Source organism: Rhinolophus sinicus, linkage group LG02 (genome assembly GCF_036562045.2).
Source record: "Rhinolophus sinicus isolate RSC01 linkage group LG02, ASM3656204v1, whole genome shotgun sequence".
Classification (NCBI taxonomy): Eukaryota; Metazoa; Chordata; class Mammalia; order Chiroptera; family Rhinolophidae; genus Rhinolophus; species Rhinolophus sinicus.
In genome coordinates, this window is record NC_133752.1 from 51,618,322 (window position 1) to 51,639,878 (window position 21,557).

The 21,557-nt window shown below is 35.8% G+C and overlaps 1 protein-coding gene and 1 non-coding gene across 3 annotated transcripts in view; one reads left to right on the plus strand and one right to left on the minus strand.

Moving 5' to 3' along the window:
* Positions 1-21,557, minus strand: part of CFAP299 (cilia and flagella associated protein 299) — a 524,137-nt gene that overhangs the window by 434,855 nt on the left and 67,725 nt on the right. The window lies entirely within an intron of this gene.
* LOC141570336 (U6 spliceosomal RNA) lies at positions 4,264-4,370 on the plus strand. The gene has a single exon (XR_012494329.1). It is a non-coding gene; the product is annotated as a U6 spliceosomal RNA (small nuclear RNA).

Sequence of the window (21,557 nt, forward strand, 5' to 3'; positions counted from 1 at the left end):
TACTTTGTAGTGCATACAGATGTCAAATTATAATGTTGTATACCTGAAACATGTAACATTATATACCTATTTTACTTCAACTTAAAAAAAAGACACATGAGAATTCTTCTGTGAACATAATGCTTTTGGATATGGTTTTATGTTTGCAATGATTATACTTAAATCCTTATCAAGACTTTTTAATGATGATCTTCTTAAATTTTTCACAGTAATATCAAGGATAAATATTGTTCACATAAAAGCGGATAGCAAATTAATATATATTCCCTGTGTATTTCAATTTTGGAAATGGCTTTCACACAGAATTACCAGAATTCAGATAATCTGTACGTGTAAATTATATTTCAAGGGTGAAATCAGTCTTTAAATAGTCTTCCTTCTTTTCTGTGACAAATGTAACAGAGAACATTCTTATGGCAGTGCTGATTTTGAACCTTCAAGTATTTTATTTTAAAATACTAAAGATTTTCCTTGATCCTACACAGATTTTGCTAGGCTCACCCTAATGCTTCAGAATTCATACTTCTCCACTATCTGTATCAGTACAGATTTAAATATTTTAATTTGGCTCCTCAGAAGCTGAAAAAACATAAGCACACTATGTTGTATGCAAATAACAATCCCTTTTAAAAATGCGCAAAGAAAAACCAGCTCCTCCTTCTCTTTCTTCCATTTCTATCTACTGCCCTCTCCCTTCCTTCCCCCCACCTCTCACACACACACACAAACACACACACACACTTAATCAATTATTTTATAAACTCTTGCCTAACTCTCCCTGGGCAACCAATGCACTTCAGTATGAAGTAGTGTTCTGATCATATTTCTTTTAATAAATTTGAAAATGGTATTTTAACATTTTAGATTTCTATTATACTCACTATTTTTATAACATCTTTTATTGTGGAATGTTGCTCTATGAATAAACATTGACATATGCAAACATCACAAATGTTAATTAAATAATGTATTTCTGAATTCCAGGGTTTAAAAAGAACTCTTGATATAAATTTTGTATACTTTCCTGCAACCTAACATAACCATCAGTGCAAAAAGATACCCAGTGTTTTCCTAGTATTTTGTTTCAAGTATTACTTTATCACTTTGAACATTTTATTCTCAATAGTTCAATTAAGAGTTTCTTTGGAACAAATAATATTCCTCCAATCATTTCTCTTCAGGGATTCTAAGCATTTTGATATTAAGTTAATATAGTTACTACTTCTGTAGAATCATAAATTTGCAATGAAAACTTTTTGGTGTACTCATCTGGATTCATGTTGTCTCTCATATTTGATATGAAATCAATGTATTTACTTATAGCATTATTTGAAAAGGAAACTTTTCTATTATCTTCTCTAATTTGGTATTATATACAGTTAGATAAGTTTTTATATAGACTGGTAAAAGAAAAGGTTTGCAGTCATGTGAGGTGTTTTGTTTTCTGACTTTAGTGATTAACTCTGAAACTAGGTTCTTGGGCTGCTCTGACACTGTTATAAGCAATCCCAAAATATTTTTTTTTCTTGGTGCCAACATAGTTTACTTCACGCCACTGCTCTACTGCATATATTTTCCAGGTAAATAAGACATTTAGGCAAAGGAAGAGAGAAATTATTGGGGCACAAAAAAGCCATTTGAGTTGTTTTCCATTAAGTTGCTCAATTAGTGACAAGGTAGTCTACCTTGTGAATCAGATAACTTTCCAGCTTTGAGAAAGAAATTATACATTTTGGTGAAAAATCAGTATCTACAAATATTGAATTAAATATAAAGTACTTGAGAGTATAGGCCTCTTAGCTTCAGACAATTAGTTTGTCAGTGTTTTGTAGGTGTTGGCATTTTTAGAAATTATGTGACAAAACACATTGAAAACTTAAAAGTAATCATATGTTAGCAAAATAGAAAATCCTGATAAATTATTTTATTCAAGTTCATATAACTCCGGAAAATTAAAAAACATAATTATCATTCATAATCATAATTTTAAATGTTTTTATAAAAATCAATTTCTGAATCCAGTAGGACAAATAATGTCCTTAATAAATTAAATTATTTTCAGTTATTTGTTTTCAGAAATAAAACTTTTCTACCTCTACATCAAAAAATTATGTAATTCCATCAAGAATCAGACTTGGCTAATTGCTAACATCAATAACCAATAAGGAAATTTTAAAAACAAGAATTAAGACAGAAATAATTAACAAAATAATTTTGATTACGGACAAATACTAACAATAGTGAGTAATAAAAATAATTAAGAATGAAATCATTTCAATACAAAAATTCAGAGCAAAATAATTCTTAAGAAAAATTGAATGTTTTACTTGCATCCACACAGCAAAGAATTTTATTGATAAATATTATGACAAATCATAATCAGACAGGTAAAAAAGTGAGGGGACAGTCCCATGTCACTACGCAAACTTTGACTACAAATCAAAACAAAGTACAAAAATGCAGGTGGTACATCTTTGCCCCCGGGGGAAATAAGACCATCTGCAATAGGATTGGTATAATTTGTAGAGTGCACCCAAGAAAGATGTGGAATTTCTTGTCTTGACCTAAATCTCCAAAACGATACATAAAGCTACTCTGCCTGATGCTTTTAATTTAGTTCTACCAGTGGGGAGACGAGATTAGATGATCACCTAGGGTATGTTTCTGTCCCAGGATCTGTAACTGCCTCACCATTGTTATATATGCAAAGCCCAGAGCACCAAGAACTCTCTTTTTAAAGTATGTTTGGTAACTTTTTATATTGAATGTCATAATTTCATTAACATAATAAATTTTTAAAACTGTAACTTGATTCTAAGAATTACATAAAGCTGAAAATAAAGTCTGCTAACTGTTAAAACTGAGTCCAGAGATGTGATTTCTCTATTATGTTCAATGTCACTAACACCTAAACACAGCAGGACACTCATTGTGTTACCAGCCATAGGTGTCGGTGATTGCATCAATTTTCAGAGTCAGGATCTGGGACCTCTTGACAAGGTAAAGACTTTTTTTTAAACATTCAGGTTAAAAGAAAATTATCTTAAATATTCAATGTCATGTTTACATTATAATAACTACAAATGTATATTTACCACTAAATACTATTAAATAGCATCTCAAAGGTAAACTCAACCAACCATATTACTTTTTAATACCTCCAATAAACTTCTTATTGTATTAATAGAATGATGATTAGAGTTTGCAATCAGATGAATGAGAGAGGACCTAGACTTTTTTTTTTTTTTTTTTGAGGACCTATACATTCTTAAATGCCATGAGTAATACTGAATCACCAGTCAACAATAGAGCACCTTGGATTTTTTTTTTAACACTTTCACCAGCAGACACTCAGCGTCTGACATGTACAACATAAAAGAAGTACTAAAAGTGAAAAGATCACCCAGATGACAAAACACTGTTTGGGAAGAAATAAAATCTGCAAGACTGGGGCAATCCAAGCAAAGAGAATAGGATGGACAAAACTACAATGTACATAGCAGGTATATAGATCCACCCTACAGCATATGTAAAATATGACGGTTGAGTGACAGCAGGTGAAGCTACAGAGATCAATAAACATTAGATCATGAAGAGCTTTGTATGCCATGTTAAGGAGCTAGAACTCACCAGGATAAGCCAGTGGTATAATTGAATTAGAGGAATATCCTGGTATAATTTGCACTCTAAAAAGATTAAACTGGTATGAATGGAAATTGCCAATATAGAGTCACTTATGTCAAGAGAACCAAAATGGAGCCAGGAGGCCATGAAGAAGTTTGTCTTATGCTTTTCCCAATTATGAACTTTTAAAATTTTGAACCAGCCTTGAAACCACATCCTGAACTTTACCTTCCTCCTTACGATGTCATCCAGACCATCACCTTGAAAGTGGCCAAAACATTTCACCAGCCAGCATCCTTCATTCGTATAGAGGACCTAAATGAGGTTGGAACTCTTGCACTTCTGTGCTTGCCATAGAAAAACATCCTGGAAATTGCTTAGCTCAGAGTCTCACCACCAAGACCTGACCAATCTTTTTTTAACTAGATAAGTTTTGCAATATGGTGGTTTTTGCCTTTATAAGCTCTGGGTTTTTTTGTCTTCTGCAGAGCACTGTTTGAGTTGCTACCTGAATCTGTGTCTTCCAGATTGGAATCCCTTGCTCAAATAAATGTTTTTATTCTTTATTGCTGCCTAAACATTTTTTTTTTCAGTTTACACTGGCAAGAGTGTAGAAAATGGACTATGAAAAGGGGAAGGGTGCTCGCTTCAGCAGCACATATACTAAAATTGGAACAATACAGAGAAGATTAGCATGGCCCCTGAGCAAGGATGACACGCAAATTCGTGAAGCGTTCCATGTTTTAAAAAAAAGAAGAAGAAGAAAAGGAGAAGGGTATGCATTGGGAGGATAATGTTAAAACTGAAAGAAGTTTATTAACTGATATCAATAAAACTGTGCTCACTAAGTAACATAAGAGAGTGTAAGTGTCTAATTAAAGAAGGAGATGAGGTTATTCACAGGGAGAAAAAAAAAACAGCAAGTAGTATTGGGGAGGAAGAGACTTTCCTCACTGTCAAGTTCCTTTTAGCTGGTCCAATAATCAAACACACATGAAACAGGTTAGTAAGAGAAAATGACCAAATTTAATTATATATGTATGTATGGGAACCCCACATATATGAGAGTCAGACACCCCACATACATGCAAAGTTCAGAGACAAAAATGGAAATTGTAGTATATAAGACATTCTGAACAAGGGATGAAGTAATACATCTTGGGACTTCACAAGGCAATTGCAGGGAAAACACATGTTTGGTATTTAGTAGTTTGCCCTGCTACATAGGTAGGTAAAAAGTTATTTCTGGTGATAACTCATCATGAGCCAGGCTCCTAATTTAAATTTTTGTTGACAGTTAAGGGGGAACAGAAGGTTCTCTTGAGCCTAAAGGTCTCAGTTGCCTGTAGCATAAAATAACGTTGTGCATAGCACTGAGACACATCTTGGGGTGGCTTGTTCTGAACCCCCACAGTAAAATGAACAGATTGTGGTGATTGAATTTATAGAGTGAAGCTATACAACAGGAATAATTTCTTCACCATCATGCTTAATCTTTTTTTTGGATCACAAAATCCTTTGAAAAATCTGAAAAGCCATGGCCCTCCCCACAAAACACACAACTAGGGACAACTTCAAGACCCCACAAAGGGTAGGCCAAGGCCTTCCCCGAGCTACACCACACCTTCACCTCTCTCTCTGCCCATTCCTGCTTCCTTATCCTCCCTTCCACAGCACTGCTCTCAACTGACTCACTCCCTACTACATGCCCCACCTACTCATCTCTACCTCAAAGTCTTCCTCCTGGGAAGTCCAACCTGCAACACACACACTGAAGGGAGTGACGCCATTTAAAACTTCCAGCAGAGTTTTAAAGAACGTAAGACTTGGAAATTTTAAAAGATGACAAATTAACACGATACTCATAAACATACATCTTCGGAATACAATGATGACTCAGAAATGGGAAGTTTATTAGTATAATAAACCCTATTCACTACATCTAAGAACATCATATGATCTCAAAAATCAAAAATCAACACAGTACATTTAACAAAATTCATCTTCCATCCTTGAATCTTTAAATTCTCAGTAGTGTAACGGCAAAACCAGCTCAAAATGATCTTACCCTGTTTCTAACAAGACACTGAGTTGCCTTTCAGAGACAACAGACCCACACCGCAAGTCATGAAGCTGAAGCATGCACAGCAGAGAACTCTGACCTCCAGTGCCAGCCAGAAGCAACGTTCTGCCCTATCACAGAACCAAAGGACCAGGACATGACCAGAACTTGAACACCGGAACATTCTCATTCAGAAGTGAAGTGTCTCTCATGCAGGAAGACCCAGTGCTGAAGCCTCTTACCGTATCTTACCATAAATGGCTACATTCCAAACCTCTCCAGTCAAAACCTGCACCCTCAATCTTTGCCATGAAAAACCCTTGATTAAAAGCCATCAGGGAGTTCAGATTTCAAGCAGTAGCCTCCCATTCTCCCCGCTTGGCACCCTATAAATAAAATAGCTTTAATTTTTCCCTTGCAAATCTCGATGTTCAGTGTTTGGCTTTGCTGCACATCAGGTGGATGGACCCACATTCCATTCAGTTCAGTAACAGTAGCACAGAAGTAGGTATTTTCTTAACTCGATAAAAATATGTGACTCAAAACAAATATCCTCGTTACACTTAATTATGACACACAAAACACATTCTCTTTAGAGTAACATGATAAAGATTCCCAGGATCATCACCATAATTTGATTTTATTCTCAATGTACTAATCAAAAAAGTAGACAATAGAAAGAAATACATCATATAAATGTTGGAAAAGAGAACAAAATTTTAAATAATTGCAAATTATATAGTTCATTTCAAGACAACCCAAAAGAATTGACTGAAAAACTATCTTACATGGCAGCAAATTACAAAATTAATATACAATATTAGATAGCTTTTCTAAACAGAGAATTATAAAATAAAAAACAATTCCACTTCAAATAAAAATTGAAAAGAAAAAAGACCTAAATATAAACCCCCAAACCAAAAACACATTATTATATTTTAAATATCTATTAAGGAACACAAAAGAATATTTAAATAAATAAACTAACAAAACACATTCTTGTATGGAATGACTCAATATAATACACTTGCCAAATCTATCATCTATCAAATGCAATACAAATTAAAATACCTAGAAGATATTAAAATTGGACATATGGATTATACATTTCAATTGGAAAAATAAAGGGGAAAGTGGAATTTCTAAAAAGAGAAGTCATAATAATTAAAATAGCTTGCCAATGAATTTTTAAAAACCAAATAGAGAAACAGATCAATGGAACAAGAAAGTAAAAAAAATAAGTAAAAACCTAATTCAGATTAAAAATTTATTTTAGGACAAAGGTAACATTTCAAACCAGTGGAGAAAGAAAAAGGCTACTCAATAAATTATCTTAGAAAAACTGATAACCTTTTGGGAAATTCTCTATCTTAACACTTACAAATGGATGAAGCATGTAACACACACACACACACACACACACACACACACACACACACACACATTAAACCATAAATTTGTAGAGGAAAAACTAATTGAATTCATATTATCAGTGTTGAGATGACCTTTGGAAACTGGACATGCAACACATAAGCAACAGTAGCCTTCCTGCAATTCCTCAGACACAGGAGGCCCACGCCAGCCTAAGGGCCTTACATTTCCTCTTGGATTTTCCTAGACCTCTCCCATCCATCTTGCCCTAAATAGCTTCAAGGTTTTCTCACTCCCTTCAGATTTTTAGTCAAAGGTTACCTTCTTAGTAAGTCTTTGTTCTCAAAATGCAATCTTCCCCTATTCTTTTTTCCTACATTAATTTTCTCCTTAGTACTTGCCACCATTTAACATGTTATTTTATTTATTTATCTTATTTATTATGTAACTTCCCCAAGTAGCCAGCAAGCTTCATGAAAGCAGAGGTTCTTTTTCTGTATTTTTTTACTTCTCAGCGCCTACAAGACTACCTGGAACATACTGCTCAAAACATACTTGATGAATGAAGGAAAAAATGAATAAAAAGTCAAATGAGTAAGAAGAAAGCGTATGGAAAAATATGTAATTAAAATCAAAACAAGAAAAACGACAATAGTGCTGTAATCTGTAAGAGACCAAGTTAGACAACTAGACAAAAGTGGCCATTAGAACAAAAATTAGAATGTCGCTAATGACTTTCTGACAAGAGCAGTTTGGGAGACAATCTCCATGGGTCTCTCATCTCTACATGTGTTGCTAGCAGAGATACTGACTGTCCTTTATTCCAGAATATGTTTTTCAAGTATATTTGTGGAGTGAACAGCTTTGGAAGATGTAGTGTTTAACTCTAGAGTGAAAAGCAGGTTTGCTAATAACTTTGTAAGGTAGAGGTGTCTCTCTACCTGTAAGGTGTCTCTCCTCTGGAGCATGCTTACTACCATTAAAGAAAGAAAATTGGGCTCTTTGTGCTCAGGATTCTTCTCCTGTAATGTAACCCACTGAGTGTTCACATACCAACTTGACTTCTTTGTGTTCCTGTGAATTGGGGCTTGGAGAACAGGAGCAAAAAATGTGTATGCTCTGGTTGCTCTGAATGCTGTGAATAATAAACTGTCCTTCATCTCTGACCCAGGAGTCTTGGTCTCCTGCCATCATCTATAAAACTACAGCAGGTGAACTTATTAGTGTGTAAGTAGGATAAAATCCCGGACTTTTTGCAGTTAGAATGATGCCAACATGACAGGATTTTGTATAGATATCATTATGACTACACGTACACTAGCATTAATAATGATAGTCATTTATTTCCATTCAATACACCTTAGAAACGTCATTCAACTTCTCTTTCATCTAAATGATATTCATAAGTGCATAACATTTATATAGAATAGTTTACTAGTCATTTATTTATCTGGCTATCATAACTCTTAGCTACCAGCAATACAGAGGGTGCCAACAGAAATGTACACATATTTTAAGAAAGGAAAAAACTGTATTAAATTACACTGATGGTAACCACTTTCAGCACTTCTTGTAACTGCAGAAGTCAAATGTAACTTGTATTCATCTTTTGATATCGGTATATATTGAGCATTACAATTTTAACAGTTTTTTCCTCTCTTAAAATGTGTATACATTTTTTGGCACCTTCTGTATACACACTCTGGCTAGGAATATATGGTCCCAGAAGAATAAGAGATATGTGAAGCAGAATTTACCAGATTACCTCCAGTATAAAACACAGCTGTTCCAACCAACCCATAAAACCACTAGCAAAAAAATAAATGCTTATTTTTATGCCAGTGAGATTTTTATATTGTTTGGTATGTCATAATAGCTGACTGATACAAAACCCAACATAGCAACACTCTCAATATGACAAAAGATTATTTCTCCCTTGTGCTATGGTCTTGAGGCAGGCAATACAGGGCTGGGATGGTGGCTCTGCCACACAAAGTTGCCCAAGCACAAAAGCTCCTTCTATCATGTGGCTCTGCCCTCCCCCAAAATCAGCTTTATCTTTCCAAGATAGTTCACTATCTTACCCATGTTCCAAAAAATGGGATGGAGAAAGGATGACAGAAATGCAATATACTTTGCTTTTGAAAACATCCTGGATTTTGCATGTGCCAAGTCTCCTTACATCCCATTGGCCAGATATTAGTCATGTGGCCACACCTAACTGCAAAGAAGGTAAGAGAAGTTACTTTATTTTGGGCAGCCCTGCACATAGCTAAAAATCAGGGGCTATATCTCTGTTAAAGGAAGAAAGAATAAAAATTTCAGTACAACTAGCATTATTTGCCCTCATCTATTCATGCGGCAACCCAAATATTCATCATAACCTCTCTCTTTCACATAGAATATATTGATCACTTCCACAAGGGAGAAAATTCCAAAGCCCCATTGGTTACTTTATCCAGTTAAAAGTCTCTCCTTTCTGGGTGATGTAGAGCCCTTTCCAGTAAGCATGGATGTGGAACCTCGTGGTTTGATACCCTATAAACTAACACATAAGTTTATCTGTCCCCAATACCCTCAATACTCAAAGCTTCTGAAGAAAGTAGATATGGCAAACTAAATTGTCTCTGCTCAGCAAGAAGGGGTCAGTCACTGGGTCATAGCAATAATCAAATCTGACTAGATAGGAGTTACAACTATTCCCTGATCCAAAAATAAGGCAAGGCCCTTGGTTAGTCTCATCTGACAGCCACTGATTCTGCTTTCTGGGAAGAAATGTACATTTTCTTCCAAAGACCGTAGCAAAGTGGTTCTCTATCTTTTGTCCTCCTTTAACATGAATCAAGTAATTATTACAAAGATTGCTCTTCTTAGAGACTGCAATGTCTTTGCTGGTCCAGATTTGGCAGCCCCGGGATTTCCTAAGGGGTTAAATAATTGCAGTCTTTTGCAGGCTGTGTTGTTGTTCTTTACCCATACAATTCCCTCAAAACCTTAGCAAGCTTCCAGGCAATTTGTTTTGGATTAGTTCCATATGTAGGTAACCATAGCCAAAGATTTAATCTAGATGTAGTCTTTAAGCCTGAAGATGCTTGTCTTTTCCTTATTACACTGTGTGCTTTGCTTAGCCCCACTCTGGATGGAAGCTACACCCAGGCTATCTGAATCATTTTGTTTGGGTGGAAAATCAATACTCTTAATTTGATTTTGCCTCTGGTCTGGCTCCTAAATCTGGCAGAGCATTGAGTTTATCTCCTACTAAGGCAGTGGCTTTGAAGCTATCAATTATAATTGCTTTGGTTTGGAATAAAGAAAGAGTTGACTTTTTCAACCTTTCAAGGCCTCAAATGATAGGACTATCAGTGTCATTATTTTGCTAACTTGACATAAAGAGACTTTCTTAACAGAACTGTATATTCCTTTCTACCCTGCTTGCAGACTGGTTAACCCTAGCATGAGTTAATCTCTGTCACAGGATTTTGCTGGAAGAGCATGAAGCAGCCAACCCACCTCAGGATTTTGCAGCTTTCCTATGATTCCCCCGAATGTTATTTATGGCCTCAGTTACCATGTGGTCTGCCTTCTAAAATATTGCAAGCAACAATTATATCAATGCTTTGCTTCAGCATATCAGGGATCAATGAGCCTTTAGCTTCCAATATCGGTGTGTCTGCCTCCTGCCTCCTGCTAAACATATTATGCCACATATCAAGGTTATACCACTTTATGCATCCCGCATCTGGTTTCAAACTCTGTTTTAGTTAGGATGTTGGTTTGGGATGTGTAACAGAGATTCAAATACAGTACATAAAAAATTAGGTTTAGTAATTTCATATTACAGTCTGGATGTGGTAGTCCAGAGCTCTTATGGGGGATCCAGTCTCTGTCTATCATGTAGCTCTGTCATCTCTAAGATATTGCTCTTATCCACATGGTGCAAGATAATTTATTACCACAAACACTTTTCAAAGCAACAGGATGTGAAAAAGGTGGCAGGGGGCAACTTTCCTCCCTTTAAGAAATGTCTGGAAGCTATACACATCACTTCCAAGTGAGCTTGGGAAATGTAATTTTTACTCTGTAGCTACATGTCCTGCTACAAAATAAGAGTCCTTTCATTTTAGGAAAAGGGGCACTTGGATATCAATGAACCAATAATAGTCCCGCTATAACCTTAAGACAGGTGACATTATTTATTTTGACCTAACATTTTGGGGTACTGTGAACCAATATTTACTTGTATAACAATAAAAACTAAGTTCAGTAGAACCTTATTTTAAGAACAGCTGCTGGTCTAATAATACTTATAGAATATTTTACAAGGTATAACATCCAAAATATAAATTTTGGTATAAATAGATGTAAATTTACAGTTTACTTTTACATAATAAGCATTTGATAAATAGTTGTTGAATGAAAGAATGAATGAACTAACCAATTAACAAATATGTACTGAGCACTTTCTAAAAGGCCATAACTGTGTTAGACATCAAAGAGATTAAAAACAAAAAGTATGACATATATTCCCATAATGGAAGAAGTTGGCAGCATTTTACTTAATGATACTGGTGACACAACGTGTTAACTACCTCTAATAAAGGTATAAAATAAGAACACATAAATAATTAATATGATAATGACATAAATAATAAATATTATCAAGAAATTTTCAATAAAATTTCCAATGCGTGCACAGAAAATAACACTTTTCTAAATTTAAAAAATGTGTTCAAACATAATGCAATATATAGATGATGCATTATAGAATTGTATACTTGAAATCTATGTAGTTTTGTTGACCATCACCCCAATAAATTTTAATTTTACAAACGTGTTCTTAAAATAATTTTATAATTTCAAATAAAATACAAAAATTAGATATCCTCTTTTTAATTTGCTCTGAATCTGAAAGTTACTCCAAGGGCAAATGAATTAATTGTTATTTGTGTAATTTTTATATACCATGTTTCCCCAAAAATAAGACCTAGCCAGACCATCATCTCTAATGTGTCTTTTGGAGCAAAAGTAATGTAAGACCTGGTCTTATTTTACTACAATATAAGACCCAGTCTTATTTTAATATAAGACCCAGTCTTATGTAAGACCCGGTATAATATCATACCATGTCATATCATATCATATCATATCATATCATATCATATCATATCATATATCATATCGGGTATAATATAATACAATACCGGGTCTTATATTAATTTTTGCTCCAAAATATGCATTAGAGCTGATGGTCCAGCTAGGTCGTATTTTTGGGGAAACATAGTAATACCAAATTGTTAACCAAATACTCCATACATAAGATTTTAGAAAAAGTATTTAAACATTTAGCATGAAATTGTGACATAATTATTTGCTTACAATGGAATGTTTTTCAAGTAATTTAGTCAATGACAAATAAGTGAACTATTTGTTTACAACCATCAAAGCCATTTGTGCTTTTACATGAAGAATAAAATAATTCATTTACAGTTTTGAGAAATTGATGAAAGCAGACTTAAAGCAGTATTTTTTTTTAAGGTATTCTCATTTTTCCACCAATGTTTCTCTCTTCTATCTTTCCATTCTTAGAAGCAAAATTTAGCTATCACCACAGATAATTTTTAGGAGTATATAGTTATAGATATTGGGATATATTACTTAGAAGGCTGTTTATACATTAAGGGAAATTACTTACCTACACACATATATAAAATGCTTGGTTTAATCACTCAGGTACATGATACATCCATATTGTTTACATAAAGTACACCTTAGGAGAAATCACACAACTTTAGCCTTGTATAACTCTTTTTTTCTCTATAGTTTTGCAAATTTGGGAGTTAACATTGTACGAAATAAATTAAGGACAACAGGTGCACGAAAACATTGCTCAATATCTGCCATGCCATCAAGAACAGATATTTTTTACAGTCCCTTTGATGAGAGTAAATTTTTGTTCTTTTAAGAGTAGACAAAGTCATTTAACATTCTATTGGGCATATAAAATGAGTAATGAAACTGATAAATATTTTATATTAAAAATAAATATTGATGAAAATATTCTGGGAAAGATGGAAAGCTAAGCAGTTATTCCCCTTCATTCAACTTCAGATTGCAATCAACATGCATAAAAATATATTCTAAAAATAGGGCATACATTGTATAAGAACTGGAAACTTTGTACCCCAAACTACAGATTTTTATTTAGAAATAACATGGATGAAAAAAAGAATAAAGTGTTGATTTCCAATATTTTATCATCATAAAAGGTTCCATTTTTATTTGCTTTTAGATTTTTCTATATAGATTTAGACTTTCCTTCCTTTACTCAACAAGTATTTATTGTGTTCTTTGGTGAAACAGGCACTGTTCCCAGCCTTGATGTTCAAACAACGTTCCTACCCTCATGATCTTACAATTTGCTGCCATGAAGAACAATAAATGATTCTGTGAATGTAGTATAGTATCATGGGAAGTAAAGGAGGGCCATCCAGAGCCCCATTGGAAGGCTGCAACTGGAACACTCACTGCAGGAACAAGCCACTCTCAAAACAGAAGAACTTTTGCAGCTACATGTCAATGGCATTCAATGGGTACTGAGCTGCCATCAGAATTAAAAGTGTAGGTTGATGGGCCGTGACCCTGAAGAAAAAGAGGTTTCTCTAGAATGTCCAGGCAGCCAACTCTTCAGAAAGACTAGACAGATTTTTCAAATATCTGTAGCTGCCAATCTAAACAGAGAGCTAGAAATAGAAAATTGGCCCTAACTCTGTAGCTTCCCAAAGTCTGTTAAGAAAAATGGAAGAGGGGGAGGGGAAAGAGGGAAGAGGGGAGAAGGATGGAAGGAAGGGAGGGAGGGCAGGAAACCCTGTAAAGCTGTGGTTCTTCTGCTGCTGGAGCCCTACATTCCAGTGAGGACATACTGAATGCCAGGTACCATTTTGGATACTGAACAAAACAGATGAAAATTCCTGCCATGGTGCTCACATTCTAATGGCAGAGAAGTCAGCAATGAGTGCAAAGTAAGTAAAATATATAGTATGTTAGACAAGGATAAATGCAATAAAGAAAAACTTAGCAAGAGACATAGAGAAGAAACAGTGATTGTAGGGAAAAGGGGTTAATGTTTAAATGGATTCGCCACAGAAGGTCTCACTGAAGTGAGTTTGGGAACAAACCTGAAGGCTCTGAGGGAATGATCCATGAGGATATCTGAGGGAGGAGATTTCCAGCAAAAGACTGAGGCTGGATCATATCTGGAGTAAGAACAGCAAGGAGGCTAGAATGGCTGTAGTTGGGAAACAAAGGGTATCAGTCACGGTGGACATTTTGGCCGTAAGGGTGTGGCTATTAACTTGGTGACAGAAGAAGACAAGAGGACTCTTCAAGATATTGAGACCTTCTATAACACCTCCATTGAGGAGATGCTGCTCAATGTTGCTGACCTCATCTGAGAGGAGATGGCCTGCCACTTCACCCCAGCCAGGGTTCAGTTGTTGGGCTGAGGAGGGGGGAGAGAAGGGAGCCAAGAGATGGACATCACATCATTTTTTTCTTTCTTTTTTTTTTTTTTTTTTTTTTTTGAATAAATGTCACTTTTTGAGGCAAAGAAGGAATCATGAACATTTTAGACACCCTTTTCTTTGCGGAAGGCTCTTGCCTCAGGTGCCGTCTCTTGTCCTAAAAACACTAATCTACTTCCCTTGTCAACCTCCAAACCCCAGAGGCTCTCCCCACCCCAGCCAAATTCCTCTGAAAATTATTCAAGGGGGCTATAATGTCACCCAACCTCATTTGCTGGACCAAATCTGGAGGGAGAACCCCTGAATTAGGTGGCCCAGGGGATTGTCCCCAGGTGGGGGAAGCGGGGGAGAAAAAAACGGTAGCCATTTTTACATTGTTTCGTATAGTATTTATTGATTCAGGAAACAAACACTAAATTCTGAATAAAATGACTTGAAAACTGGAAGAAAACAAGACAATGAATTAGAATTGTATTGGGAGAGAAGCAGAAGTGAATGATAACACTTAGATTTTAGGCTGAGGTTATCACTTACTGAAATGGAAAAGCCTGCAGGATAAGTTGATTGAGGAGGGACAATCAGGAGTTTATGTGTATTAGACATTCAAGAAGATAAATGGAACAAACAATTCAATAATGAATCTGGACATCAGGGGAGAGGTCTGAGTTGGAAACTAATGAGTAGTGAGTGTATTTAAAGCCATACTAATAAAAACAATCATTAAGGATGCAAAGAAGACAAGCAGAAGTTCAAGGACAGCTCTGGAGCACTTTAATATTAAGCAGTTGAGAAGATGAGAGCAAAAGAAATGGAGAATGAACAACCAAAGAAGAAAACCTGGGAAAATTGCAAAGCTAAGTGAAGAAAGTGTTGCAAGGTAGATGAAAAGATCAGCTGTGTGGAATGCCACTGGAAGTCAAAGAAGATGAGGACTGAGAATTGATCATTGGATGTGTTTGTTTTGTTTATTGTCTTTTCTTCTGCTATAAGGTAAACACCATTTGCTGTTTCCTTTATTTTTTCTATCTTAGTCATTAATGATTCTGAGGGACAACAGTGCCTGGCACATAAATCATGTTCAATAAATTTATGTTAGTAAATAAACCTCAGTTATGAGTATAAATATAAAAATCTAGATTAAATAAAATTTAAAAAGGTTTTATGATGGTAAACTATAAATATTATTAAATGAAAAATATAGGACTTTGCTATAAAGCTTCAGGTTCTAGATGGTAACAATTTAAATACAAAATGCAGAGGCTTCCAGTCAAGATGGTGGAGTAAGGGCTGTGCTTTGTGCTTGCCTCCTCCCACAACCACATCAATTACACCTCAACTACAGAACAACTATCATTGAGAATCACCTGAAGTCTAGCTGAACAAATGTCCTACAACTAAGGCTATACAGAAACCATTTCGAGACTGGTAGAAGGGGTGAAGGTGAGGAATAGGCTGGTCCTACACCCACATGTGGCAAGTAAAAATTGGGAGGGATATCTTAGCTGCAGAGGTACCCCCGGAGGAGCAAGGGGTCCTAACCCCACATTAGGCTCCCCAGCCCAGGGTTCCTGTGCCAGGGAGAGAAGTCCCCATTACTTCTGGCTGTGAAAACCAGCAGAGATTGTGCCTGAGTGAGATGGAGGGTGTCCTCTTAAAAGGTCTACAAACAGGCTTGCTTGCTGATGGACTCAATGGTTCTGAGATCAAGCACTGGGTCAGCAGTTCAAAAGGCACAAGGGACATGGGGAGGAACTGAACTGTCTGGCTTCAGACTGAGGGCTAGAGGGGCACCTTTCTCCCAGACAAAAGTGCTGGAAGAAGCCATTTTTCCTTTATTGAGCCCTTCCACCACCCAAGCAGGCGTCATACCTGAGTCTCCATCAACCTAGCGAACACATATAGCCCCACCTTGGTGATTCCTGAGACCCCGCCCCACCCAACATGCAGGCCAACTCAAGCCTCTTCCAGTGATTTTTCCATATAAACATCCTGCCTTGGCTCATGCTGCAGACTCTCCTAAACTCTCTCACAGGTCCACAAACCACAAACAAGCAGTTTCGAGCCTCAGAGGGCCCTGTACCTCTTGCTAAGCAGCCCCAAACCTGGATTAGTGGTAGCTGGCCTTGGACTGCAGCTTAGCCCTTTTTCAGGCATCTCCAAGCCCAACATAAGTGGTAAAAATATGTAGATCACTTTGTAGCTCATAATAAGTGGTCCTGAGCAGGGCATAAGCAGCATCTGAATTTTACCTACACCAGCGCCCCTCCATAGAGGCCTCAGAAAAAACACACCTGGTTGCCAGCTTCAGACCACACAAGAGCACCATCCAACCACATCCACAAACAACACATCCAAAGGCAGATATGGCAGGCACCAGAGCCCTGCTAAAGTGAATCCTGCACCATAGGGTCAGCCCCTGCACAACAGCTCCTCCATTGTAGTCACAGCCATTCCTCACATCAGTCATTCTGAGGGTCAATCCCTCCCACTGACAAACCAACAGCAATCAAGGCTCAATTACAACAAGAAGGCACACAACCCTCACCCTCACAAGGACACATTTGCAACACTCATATCAGGTGACCAGAGATACTGCACCACTGGGCCCCCCAAAATACCTACTACATAAGGCCACTGTTCTAAGACCGGGAGTCATGGCAGCCCTACCTAATACATAGAAACAAACACAGGGAAGCAGCCAAAATATGGAGAAAAAGAAACATATACCAAATGAAAGAAAAAAACAAAGCTGCAGGGGGGAAAAAAAACAGAGAAGAAATCTATCAGAAGCAGAGTTCAAAATACGGGTCATACGAATGCTCAATGATCTCAATGAGAACTTTAACAGTGAGATAGTAAACATAAAAGTAGAGATACAAAAACACAAAAAGAACCAGTTAGAAATGAGGAATGCAATAATTGAAATAAAGAATATATTAGAGGGAATCAAGAGGAGATTAAATGAAGCAGAAGACTGAATCAGCAATTTGGAAGAAAAGGTAGCAGAAAACACCCAATCAGAACAGCTAAAAGAAATAGAATCAGTAAATAAGAGGCTAGTTTAAGGAGCCCCTCGGACAACATCCAGCATAACACCATTCAGATCATAGGAGTACCAGAAGGAGAAGAGGGAAAGCAAAGAATTGAAACCCTATTTGAAGAAATAATGATGGAAAACTTCCCTAACCTGGTAAAGGAAATAGACATACAAGCCCACAAAGTGCATAGTGCTCCAAACAAGGTAAATCCAAAGACGCCAACACCAAGACACATCATAATTAAAATGACAAAGATTAAAAACAAACAGAGAATTTTAAAAGCACAAGAAAAAGGCAGTTAGTTACCAACAAAGGAGCTCACATAACATTGTTAGCTGATTTCTCAACAAAAGCTTTGTAGGCCAAAAGGGACTGGCAGGAAATATTCAGTGATAAAAAGCAAGTACCTACAACCAAGATTACTCTACCCAGAAAAACTATCATTTAAAATTGAAGGACAGATAAAGAGCTTACCAGACAAGAAAAAAACTGAAGGACTTCATCACCACCAAACCCGTATTACAAGAAATGTTAAAGGGACTTCTTTAAGAAAATGATGAAGGAAAAAAAAAAGGATTAAAAATATGAATAAGGGGCCAGCCCGGTGGCTCAGGCGGTAAGAGCTCCATGCTCCTAACTCCGAAGGCTGCTGGTTCGATTCCCACATGGGCCTGTGGGCTCTCAACCACAAGGTTGCCGGTTCAATTCCTTGAGTCCCGCAAGGGATGGTGGGCTCTGCCCCCTGCAACTAAGATTGAACACGGCACCTTGAGCTGAGCTGCCTCCCGGATGGCTCAGTTGTTTGGAGCGTATCCTCTCAACCACAAGGTTGCTGGTTGGACTCCTGCAAGGGATGGTGGGCTGTGCCCCCTGCAACTAGAAAATGTCAACTGGACCTGGAGCTGAGCTGTGCCCTCCACAACTAAGATTGAAAGGACAACAACTTGACTTCGAAAAAAAAAAAGGCCTGGAAGTACACACTGCTCCCCAATAAAGGCCTGTTCCCCTTCCCCAATAAAAATCTTTAAAAAAAAATATGAATAAAATGGCAATAACTACATATCTAGTAACAATTCCTTTAAGTATAAATAGATTAAATGCTCCAATCAAAAGACATCAAATGGCTAAATGGATAAGAAAACAAGACCCTTACATGTTGCTGTAAGAGACTCACATCAGATTGAAAGACACACACAGACTGAAAGTAAAGTGATGGACAAAGATATTTCATGTAAATGGAAATGGAAAGTGTAGTAAGACTTATATCAGACAAAACATACTTTAAATCAAAGGTTATAATAAGAGACAAAGAAGGACCCAGTAATCCTGCTTCTGGGTATTTATCTGAAGAAACCCAAAACACTACCTCAAAGGGCCATATGCACCCATATGTTCACTGCATCATTATTTATAATAGCCAAGATATGGAAGCAACCTGAGTGTCCATTAACAGATGAATGGACAAAAATGTCGTACATACATACAATGTATTATTACTCAGCCATAAAAAAGAATGAAATCTTGCCATCTGCAACAACATGAATGGACCTAGAGGGTATTATGCTAAGTGAAATAAGTCAGACATAGAAAGACAAATACTATATGATCTCACTTATATGTGGAATCTAAAAATCAAAATAAATGAAACAAAACAGAAACAAACTCATAGATACAGAGAACATTTTGATAGTTGCCAGATGGGAAGGGAGTTGGAGGGACAGGTGAAAAGGGGAAGAGATTAAGTACAAATTTGTAGCTACAAAATAGCCATACAGTGCATAGGGAATATAGTCAATAATATTGTAATAACTGTGTATGGTGTCAGATGGGTACTAGATATACCAGGGTGATCACTTCGTAAATTATATAAATGTCTAATCATTATGTTGTACACCTGAAACTAATATAATATTGTATGCCAACTATAATTGAAAAATAAAAAAGTATCTAAATAAATAATGCCAAGAGAATGAAAGTATATAGGAAAGAAAATCTGGAAATAAAACATAAATATTTGCATTTCTAATTTCCACTTTAGCATCCAGATTATTTATTTTACCTAAACCTTGCACATTTACAAATAAGGCCATTTTATATAATGTTTTACAGTGACACATTACAAATTATAATCTTTAATCCTAAATCAACTTCTTTAAAAAAAAACAATATTTAATTATATTAAAAGACAATAAAGAACTCCATTAAAATCATATTAGTTATTTAACTTTTCATACTTGCTCATGCTCTTAAAAATAAAATTTTACACTCATACTATAATAACCAATATAAGTCTGTACTATCAATATGACATAAGCTTTTCATAAAGCGGAATTTGTACTTCAAAAGGATATACAATTTCAGCACCATAGCCACCAAAATAAATTAACAAGTGGTGAATGTTGATTGCATAGTAAAAATACAACAGTAACATGTCATTAAATAAAGTTAAAGCACAGACATTTCTGGGAGGTTCGTACTTAAGATTTTACACTGAGATATATAGATTTATAGATTTATAGTTATAGTATGTCTATAATTCTATTTTACCAATAATACAGTTGTCCAAGGTATTTTATATTCTCAAAGATACAAATTTCACATTTATACTTTCTCACCAAATTTTAGGCAAAAGAGTACTTGAGTCTTCCAATTAAATGTACCCTATTGTTTCAACAAGGCTAATAAAAGAGTCATCTTACTCAGACAAGTAACTCTAAAGCAATTAGTTAGTCCCAGCTAATGACTGATTTTATAATATTAGTTGAATATTGGGTAGGATGCATGGAAACCTACCAGAATTTTCCTAGGCTCTTTGCCAGAGAGAATTCTTGTCAAGAAAAACAGTACTGTGACTTCAACTTTGAACTCTGAACTGTACATTATGTGAACTTGTCAAATACTCATCCCACAAATAACCTCATGATCTTTCTGGAAATCTTGCCAAATGCAATGAATCTGATTTAGTGGAAAAAAATGTTTAAGGCCAAGAAAAATATGCACATTGTGTATAGAGTGTCAATAATTCTGGAAATATTAGTTTACCTCTATTCGTGATTTCACTTTCAAAGAATGCAGTGCTGTTTCTGCCGAAATATTTTTACTATAATTAGTTCATTTTTTCTCCCAAGGAAATATTTTCTTCATACGTTACGGCATTTGTACATTTTCTTAGAGTAATTAATTCAGCTAGTTAAAATGTGATGCTATTAAGTTCAAGGTTTTAGATTTTGCACCCCATCATACCCCATTCCAATGCAGATATTAAAATTATACCTTGTGACCTAAATCCTGCCTACGTCACTACATAAAATACACATAAATAATAGGCCATGCCTGTTTTCAATGTAGAACAGAACTTTTATAGCAAGATATTGGATGGATAGGGATAATAGTAGAACAAAAGTAGAAATTTGGTAGAATTAAGACTCAAACTAGAAATAAAAGGAAAGTCATTAATGGGAAGAACTTTAACATAGAGCCAGGGAACAACATAATAAACATCGTAAGTAATGAGAGCAGAGATCTAAGTTGCAGGGCTGCTCAAGAAACTCTGCCAAAAACACACTTCTTCAGTTTCTGTTGTTTTTATTTTTATTGGGCCACGAGCTTCTGCAGTGGCTTGCTGTCTAGCATATTAGCTTTACTAATGACCTTTTGAGAAATGTAAAGTTCAAATGAACAGCTATCTCTTAAAATTACCTGATGATTCTTCCCCTCATTTTCATAGCATCTAAAATATAGTAAATAGTAGCTATTTAATAACCATTTGTGATTTAATAAATTTTAAAAAATAAACACATCAGGGATCTGAAGCAATAATGAAAAATCAAGTTTGAATCTGCTATTAAATATTTAAAAAATGAAAAGCATAACATCCCATGCCCTTTTATACAAATCCTATGCATTATAGGTAGTTGAAATAAAATGTCCTAACTGCTATCA